We start from the raw sequence: 9879 nt of genomic DNA on the forward strand, positions 1-9879 counted from the left end.
AGACTGGGACTCGGACCCGCATCTTAAATTAGCACTCACCGGATGTCTGGACTCACTGAGGTTCAGGTTCTTCATGCCTCCGCGCAGAAGGAATTCAGTGAGAGACAAAGTGATGGGCAAGAAATAGATTGATTAGGACAGGACACTTGTGAGAGATGCAAGCGGGCAGGCATGGAAGCTCTGCCCCGAGGGTTCTGTTGGACTACAGTTTTATCCTCCAAGGCGGGTGGGGGTTGGGAAAGCCCACCTCTTCCTTTCTGGGAGTAGCAGCTCCTCCTTAGTATCCAGGAAGGAGCGTATTCAAAGCAGCAGAAGGACGGTCTTCAAATTCTTGCCCTGGGTCTGAATCTGAATGCAGGCCTCATCCCTCTTCTCACCCAATGACCTGAGGCACATTTTCTGCCTCCACTATTCCAATGAGCCTGCCTGGTGCTGATGGCTTTCTTGAGCAGTTATTAGCTTACAGTGACCTCCCAATGTCCCCTAAGCTTCCTTCTTTAACTTCGGTCCTTTACTGGGACTTTTATAACTACCTATGCCTGCTCCATCCCTATCAAAGGGAGGGGACACACCAAAGAGCAAAAGGGAGCTTCCTGGGAATTCCCATTGTGGCTGAGTGGAAACGAATCTGACCAGTATCCATGAAGACGTGGGTTCAATGCCTGGCCTTGCTCAGTGGGTCAAGGATCTGGTGTTGCCGTGAGCTGTGGTGTAGGTCTCAGACGCAGCTCACATCCCGCGTTGCCGTGGCTGTGGTGTAGCCTGGCAGCTGCAGCTCAGATTCAACCCCTAGCCTAGCAACCTTCATATACTGCGGGTGTGGCCCTAAATAGACCAAAAAAGGAGGTGGGGGGGGCTTCCTTTTGCTCTTTCTTGGGGTCCTGCTATGTTAGGGGTGGGCCTGGCTAGCAGTAAAATTATGTTTTTAAATGTAAAAATCAATGTACCTCCTAAAAAGACATTAAATTTTTTGAAAGAGTGGGAAATGACAGGCCAAGCCTCCGGGTCCCTCTGCAGAAGTAAGCACTGTTAACAGTGTCTTGAGTGTACACGTGAGACCCTGGGGACAGACACTGCAGGAGAGCGGTGTCCTGGCTTGACTCTCAGCCTGCACTTTGTGCTGGCGAGCACTCAGTCCTCTTTGCTTTGGCCTTGTCAAGTGGAAATGCCAGGAAGAGAGGGAGAAGGGAAGGGAAGCCGGGATGCTTGGTGAGGGTGGGGGCGGGGAGACTAAGAGTGGGGAGCTGAGGATGACATGGAGAGAGGGGCTTTGGGAAAGGAGCAGGGGTGTTTCAATGGGGACGCCTCCGCCAGCCCTGAGCGCTGTCGTCCCCTCCTCCATCCAGGCAGGAAACCAGCAGCAAACTATGAAAGCAACGTCCATGTCTGGCCGCACAGTGGACCAGATAGTGCACACTCCTGATAGTGTTTTGTGCCATTTCTTGGGCCGCTTCCTGCAGCATATGGAGGTTCCCAGGCTAGGGGTCCAATCGGAGCTGTAGCTGCCAGCCTACGCCAGAGCCACAGCACCGCGGGATCCGAGCCACGTCTGCAACCTACCCCACAGCTCACGGCAACACCGGATCCTTAACCCACTGAGCAAGGCCAGGGATTGAACCTGCAACCTCATGGTTCCTAGTTGGATTTGCTAACCACTGAGCCACGATGGGAACTCCAGTGCACACTTTTTATTTGTATATTTCATAATAAAGAAAATTAAAAAGTCCTCACCCATGGTAATACTTCAGGGCTGGATTTGAGGGGAGATGGTCAGGCTATGACGAGACCTCAGTTACAGGGCAGCCGGTTTTCACAGGGCAACAGGTTTGTGCAATGTCCTCCTATCTATCCATCTGTATCTATGATCGATCTATGTATTTATCAATCATCTATATCTATCATCTATCTATCTAGCTATCATTTATCGATCCATCTATTTATCATCTATCAATCTAGATATCTATATTTATACCCATCTATTTATATCTAGCATCTATCTATCCATCTATCTATTTATCTACCTAGTTGTCATCTATCATCTCTACTCACTTTTCTGGCACAGAATGGATTACATTGTTCTGCAGCCTAGTTTTTAAATTCAGTACTATCTCTTGTACAGCTCTACCAGTCCACCACCATCATCTATCACATCTTATCAGGTGTTAGGAGGAGTATTTTTTTTTTTTTTCCCGGCATATAGAGGTTCCCAGGTTAGGGGTTGAATTGGAGCTGCAGCTGCCGGCCTACACCACAGCCACAGCCACAGGAGATCCAAGCCGCACCTGTGACCTACACCACAGCTCATGCTATGGAATCCTTAACCCGCTGAGTGAGGCCAGGGATCAAACCCGCAACCTCGTGGATATTAGTCAGGCTTGTTAACTGCTGAGCCAAGATGGGAACTCTGTGGGGAGTATTCTTGAAAGATCTTGTGTCTATGCGTGGCTTCTGCTGCTGGAAGCGCCTGTCCTTATTTAAGTCTGCCATTTACCCATCCCATTTTTTTAGGTGCATTTATTGAAATCTTGCCAGAGTCCAGTTCCCCACCCTGCCTCCCCTCTCTCCCTGGTGTTCACCTCTCTCGGCTGCTCACAGCCCTGCAGCGCCCCCATCTCGCCCAGCTCACAGGCAAAGGCCCCTTCACACCCTCCCCCTCTCTCCTCTCCTCTCACTCATGCTTCCCCAGACTCACTGATCCTCTCCGTTTCCCAAATAAGCCCACAACCCCCCACTCTTCTTTGGGCTTGGGACACCCCTCCCCTAATATCAGCAGCAGTCTTCGCCCCAATGCCGAGTTCTCACTGAGGTCCTCCCTGGCTGTCCTACGGCTGTTCTATTAGAAGTCAGCTGCTCTCCTCCCCAAGGACCCTCCATTCTCCTCTCCCGCTTTATTTACGCCCGTGCTTAGCACTTTGTGCATTTTACTTGTTTATTTTATTTTTTATTTTAGGGCTACACTTGCAGCATGTGGAGGTTCCCAGGCTATGGGTCGAATCAGAGCTGTAGCCGCCAGCCTACACCACAGCCGCAGCAATGACAGATCCTTAACCCACTGAGTGAGGCCAGGGATGGAACCCGCAACCTCATGGTTCCTAGTCGGATTCGTTAACGGGAACTCCTTTACTTGTTTATTTTTTTACTGGCTGTCTCTCCCTGTTCCACCTACTAGAATGTCAGCTCCATGAGCACCTTTTCTTTTCTTTTTTGGCAGCCCTGCGGCGTATGGGGGTTCCCGGGCCAGGAATCAAATCCCAGCCGCAGTTGTGACCTATACCGAAGCTCAGCAACGCCAGATCTCTAACCCATCGGGCCAGGCCAGGGATCAAACCTGCGTCCCAACACTTCAGAGACGACGCCAATCCCATTTCACCACAGCAGGAATTCCTCCATGAGTGCATTTTCCATCTCTATGATTTTAATCTCTAGTATGTGCTGCTTTTTAATGTCTATTATTCCCAGAACGAAGTCTAGTAGATGAGGGATGCTCACTAAATACTGGTTGAATTGAATCAAATATGGAAGACGGTTTCTGTGGCTGTGCTGTGTCCTAACTTGTTCAAGAGAGAGAAGTGGTTCCTTTAACCCACCTTTGAAGGCCCTTCATGAGTTTGCTTTCCTACCATTCTAGTCTCTTGCTGGCCCTTTTGCTGTCTGGTCCCCTTTATCTGCCAGATGCTATGGGGCACCTCCGGTGACATCCAGGTCCCCCAAAGGCCACGTCCTGTCACGTGTCTCTGCCCGGAGAATCTTCACCCTGGATGACTTTTTTTTTTTTTTCTTTTTAGGGCTGCTTTTTTTGTTCTTTGCTGGGTCACAATGGGAACTCCACCCTGGATAACTTCTAGGGACCTTCTGGACTCAGCTTAAGTACTCACTCCCACCCAGGTCACATGACCTCTGGGGGCCCACAGTCCCCTGGGCTACCCTCTCTCTGGCCCCTATCTGTCACCCCTCTCCCAGAGGCCAGCTTCATCCTTTGCAAGCACCTCCCGATCCAAGCACCTGGCACACAGCAGGGCTCACACGTGGGTCTGGAACCAGAGAATGAAAGGCAGAGTGGCCGTGACAGTGGATGGGATGGGGGTGGGGGACATACTTAAAGCACCATCTGGTCCAAGGCTGCTCTAGCCCTGATCCAATCATGAAAGAAGTTCTCCATTCATGAAAGAATTGAGAAACAGATGAGCAACTAAATGCCTGAGACCAGAGTAATGATGATTAAGGAATGTTGGGAAAAGGCGTTCTTACAGGTCTCCAAAGCATTTGAAAGCTCTCAGAGTTCAGGAGAGTGGTTTAGGCAGGCGGGGCCTGACTGTTATCAGAAAATGCCAGGCCCCTCATTCCTGCCCCAGTAGGTCATCGTGAGCTCAGAACAAGAGCTTAGCTCACCTTGGTTCACCTCCTTTTGAGAGGTAATGATGGGCAGATCTGGGGTGGCTTTTTCTTTTTTTCTTTTTGGCCACGCAGCAGTTCCCAGGCCAAGGATCGAACCTGTGCCACAGCAGTGACAATGCCATATCCTTAACCACTAGGCCACCAAGGAACTCCCGGGGGGGGTGTTTAAAACAGGAGGCTATCATCTGTGAAATGGGATAACAAGGAGGAAACAAGATTTATCTCTTGAAGCAATGAAGCAGATCAAATGTGATCCGGCTGGCGGGCCACACCCACAGCATATGGAGGTTCCCAGGCTAGGGGTAGAATCGGAGCTGTAGCTACAGCAATGACAGATCCGAGCTGCATTTGTGAGCTACACACAGCTCACAGCAACGCTGGATCCTTAACCCACTGAGCGAGGCCGGGGATCGAACCTGCTTCCTCATGGATACTAGTCAGATTCGTTTCCGCTGAGCCACAAGGGAAACTCCTGAAGCGGGGAGATGATGTCCGTCTCTGCAGTGTCCCTAAAGCCTGAAACAGCACCTGGCACTCAGTACATACTTGTTGAGGGCCTGCGTGAACGGATTACCTAACCACCGCGTTCTGGTAACAGAGCCGGCTTGGCGGCCAGCGCCTGGTTCCCACCGCTCGGTGCTGCAATCCGCTCATTTCCCTTCCTGCCCTGCGCAGCCCCGGCAGACAGTGACCACACAGGGCAGATGACTCGCAGGGTACTTCTCTAAATGCTCCCTGGGGCCCGAGGAATCCCCAGGGCCTGGCTCATCAAGACCAGCCGATGACTGAGGCCCAGTGTGGTCCACCTTCCCGTTAGCTGAGCGCCTGTCAGCAGGCTGGGTCCGGAGCTTCTCTTTGGGGAAGGGAACAGAAGATGCAGCCCCGGGGAAGGCCAGACACAGGCCCCTAAAGCAGGAAGTGTCTCATACCACAGCCCCTCTTCCGAAGCTCACTTCCCTCCCTGCTCTGACCCCGAGCCGGCCTTCATCCTGGAAGGCGATTGGGCTCTCGCTTAGAGTCTCAGCCAACCTCTGCAGATCAAGTTCAGGGGCCATGTGTCAACGCTAATGGCCAACATTTACAGAGCGCTGACTCTGTGGCAGGTCCTGTGCGAAAAGAAAAGATTTCATTTTATTTCCTCCGGAGAGGCACCCAACTCTTCTCCAAACACTCTGTGCTTGGATGTAGCTGGGCCTTCGCATAGGCTGTTCCTCAGTGTAAAATACTCTTCCTGGCTTTATTCACCCAGTAAATACTTACGCTTCAGCCCCCAGCTCCTCTATCCCCTCCTCTCAGAGGCTTTCCCAGCTTGCCTGAGTCAGTAAAATCACAGCCTCCCACAGGTCCCCACAGCTGTCATTTGGGTTTGTGTGTCTGTTTCTCCCTGGGCTGTGCCATTTACACCTCCTTATTCCGCCTGTCCACCTCCACCCCTGGCATGCCATCTCTATCTTTTGTCTTTATTTCCCTTTGTGGCCGCAGCCACAGCATGCTGAAGTTCCTGGGCCAGGGACTGAAACTGCACCACAACAGTGACCCGAGCCACAGCAGGGATAGTGCTGGATCCTTAACCCACTGAGCCACCAGGGAATTCCCTCTTCTATTTTTTGAATACTCCTCATCCCTTTATATAACATTTGCCTGTATTCCAAGCACAATGCTCGTTACATGACAAGTATTGATAAAGGTACATTCAGTGACACAAATGAATCAATGATCTCATTTGCAGGGTACCAGCCAGGAGGTGTTCAATTATTTGCTTGTGGTCTCCATGAGTCCCTCCAGCAAGACATCATCAGAATAGGCAGGGAGAGAGGCAGTCAGAAGAAGGAGGAGAACAGGAGAAGGTGTTAGAACTTCTATTATCCAGGGAAGTGAATATTACCATCTCTCTTTTTTTTTTTTTTTTTTTTTTTTGTCTTTTAATGGCCACACCTGCAGCATATGGACGTTCCCAGGCTAGGGGTCAAATTGGAGGCCTACGCCACAGCCACGGGCAACAACGGATATGAGCCACATCTGTGACCTATGCTGTAGCTTGTGGCAATGCCAGTTTCTTAACCACTGAGTGAGGCCAGGGATCAAATCTGCATCCTCAGGGACACTATGTTGGTTTCTTAACCCACTGAGCCCCGTTAACGCCCTGATCCCTCCCCTGCTTTTTTTTTCTCACTTTTTAGGGCTGCCCTCATGGCATATGGAGGTTCCCTGGCTGGGGTCTAATCGAAGCTACAGCTGCCAGCCTACACCAGAGCCACAGCAACGCGGGATCTGAGCCAAGTCTAAGACTTACACCAGAGCTCATGACAATGCTGGAACCTTAACCCACTGAGCGAAGCCAGGAATTGAACCTGCAACCTCATGGTTCCTAGTCAGATGTGTTTCTCCTGCACCAAGACGGACACTCCCCCGATCCCCTTTTCATAGACAAGAAATAAAGGCACAGAGAGGTGATGGGACCTGCCTAAAATCACACAGCAAGCAAGAGGCCGAGCTGGGATTTGAGCTCCATCTGCCTATTTCAATCAGCTGGATGGAGAAGGTTGCGGGGCCCTTGTGGTGGGAGGAGGGGCTGCAGATCCTGGGGGAGAATGAATGGGACGTGTAGGTCCCGTGGGTCAGACCCAGCACCCTGGGTGTGCATCGTCCCTGCCTTTCAGATGTCCAACGCCGTGGTTCCCCAGGCCAGATGTTTGCCGTGGACCCAGCCCAGACTCCCCCAGTACATGTGACCACTTTCTCTTGAAACAGCTCCTCTTTTCAAGCAGCTTCTTTCTGTTTTTCTAATATCGATCCTGTCCTAAACACTTCCCTCTCTGTCACTGGACCACAGTGACTCTGGGCCCTCAGGATTGTGCAACCGCTCGCCGAAGGCTCCAGGAACCCGCAACTTCTCAATAATGCTGAACCGGGTGAAATTTCCCAGTAACCGCCTCCCCTGCCTGACTAACGTTTTCTTAGCTTGGCAAATGCAATGTCCTATTTTTAAGGAACCCAGTCATTTGGTTTAGATTCTTTCGTTGTGTTGTTTTAATGACCTTCTGAATCATTCATTTTTCTACTTTTGAACTGATTCACTCTTGGCCACTTCCTTGTATAGAAATCCAACCCCTCCTTTAAGACTCAGCACCAAACCACCCCCTTCTCCTGAAAATTCTCCTCTGCCATACCATCCCCTCGCCAGGAAAAGGAGTTCCCCCCTTTCTGTATCATTCCTCTGGCATTTATTATATTGTCATCGCCCTTAGCACAACAAGAAAAATGATATGCCGGCTCTTTAAGTTGCTTCTTTCCATTCTCATGATGACCCTAGGAAGAAAGTGATTATTTTTTCCATTGAAATAGAGTGAAACTGAGCCTTGACGGGCTTATGAAGCCTCTTGCTCAAGGTCACATGAATTAAGTAAAGAAGCTGAGATGCTACGCCAGCCTGGCCCAACTCCAGAGTGAGGGTTTTGAAATGTGGCCATTTGTGTGGGGGCTGCCTGGCTCTTGCTTTGATGATGGCTGTGCTCTCTGTCATCGTCCCCCCCAAACCATAAATTCCATGAAGCATTTGTTCCCTCCTGCATGGGGTGCAATAAATATCCGCAATAAATGGCTGATGCTCCATGGACATTGACTGATGGCTGGAAGACTTCCTGTGCCTTCTATAGACGTAGCTGCTCCAAGCTTTACACAATTTTTGCATTCTTACAACATCAAGAACTTGATACAAAAATAATCAATACCCACTGACTGGAGGAAGTAAGAGAAAGGCCCTGGCTTGGAAGATTCCAGTGGACACATCTCCTAGTTGAAAATCTTTAATGGGACTTTTTTTTTACATTTTTGGCCACCCCGTAGCATATGGAGTTCCTGGGCCAGGGATCAGATCTGAACCGCAGTCACAACCCAACCCGGGGCTGTAGCAACTCCAGATCCTTAACTGTGCTGGCCAAGGATCAAAACTGTGTCCCAGTGCTCCCAAGACACCACCAATTCTGTTGCACCACAGTGGGAACTCCTCAATAGGAAATTAAAAAAAAAAATTTCTCTCTAGCTCAGGCTGCCAGACAAGACCTCCTCATCATTCTTTTTCAGATTGAACTAATAATATCTTAGATCAGTTTAAGCTCACTCAGCCCCCCTTTCGTAGGTGTCTCCTATGGGCCATGCCCTGGACTCACTTAGAGGACGGAGCAGGGGATGGCTGTGTGAGCAACTCACCAGGTGAAGGTCCTTTGGGTGGCCACCCTCCCTCCAGTCCTTCTGGGAGACGAGCGCCCTTCTGCCCTGAGAGCAGGCAAGGATGGGGCCTTGGGCACAGGGGAAGGATGGGCAGGAGCTGTACCTGGTCACTGAGCAGGGAAGAGCTCAGCAAGGCAGTAGCCTCCAAGAAGTGAATGCAAGCAGCAGAGGGGAGGCCTGGAGAAGGCTGGCTCGTCCCTCAAGGAACATGAAGAAGAGAGGCCTCTGGACCATGACGCAACAATGGAAGGACTAGATGAGGTGGGAAAGGTCTAGGAAGGATATTAAAAATAAGAAGCCAATGGCACATAGAAGCTAAGAGAATGAAGGATCCCTTCACCAGAGCCCGACATTGTCTCCATGAGGATGCGGGTGTGATCCCTAGCCTCGCTCAGAGGGTTAAGGATCTGGTGTTGCCAGAAGCCGCGGCCTCGTCGCAGATACAGCTTGTATCTGGCATTGCTGTGGCTGTGGCATAGGCTGGTAGCTGCGGCTCTGATTCAACCCCTGGCCTGGGAAATTCCATATGCTGCAGGTGTGGCCCTGAAAAGTGAAAAAAAAAAAAGAAAATAGAAAGAAAGAAAGACAGAGAAAGACAAAAGAAAGAAAAAGAGAGAGAGAAAAAATTCCCCTTTACCATTTAGTTGAATGCTTTTTATTTTAAATTGTGTTTTGCCTGTTATCAGTATTGTTCGCCCTGTATCAGGCCCAGTATCAGGCCCTTCCTGATAATCCTGTACCCAACACTTCACTCACAACCTTCCAAGGACATTTTGTCTCAGGTGGGTCTTTTGTTACCAGCATTTCATTGGCTCTTTGGTTTGGGAGTTTGGAGACCAAATTGCAAGCTTCGCCTTGGCAGGTGTTATACTTGGGAAGCCATAGAGCCTAGTGGTTAAAACAGGGGAGACAGGCCACCTGGGCTGGAGGGTCTGCTGACAGCCTGCCCATACTGAACAGAGCACGCGAGGCCCACCTTGCGCTTCCTCTCCTGTTCCCAACCCACAGATAAGGCAGAGCATCCCCACTTGACAGGTCAAGAAACTGAGGCCCAAAGCCATGAAGTCAGTTGCTTAAGGCCACATGGCAGGAACCTTGAACTGGCATGCCAAGGGACCCATACGATGCCAAGGGCCCACTGGGTGGGCTGATGACAGTCTTTAACTCAGAACCTTCTTGATTCTTGGATTTGACTGGAAGGGCAGGGGGCCCTCACCCACTTTTCATGGTCAAGAATGAGACTCAGGGAGTTTC

This window comes from Sus scrofa, chromosome 16 (genome assembly GCF_000003025.6).
Source record: "Sus scrofa isolate TJ Tabasco breed Duroc chromosome 16, Sscrofa11.1, whole genome shotgun sequence".
In the NCBI taxonomy this organism is placed as follows: domain Eukaryota; kingdom Metazoa; phylum Chordata; class Mammalia; order Artiodactyla; family Suidae; genus Sus; species Sus scrofa.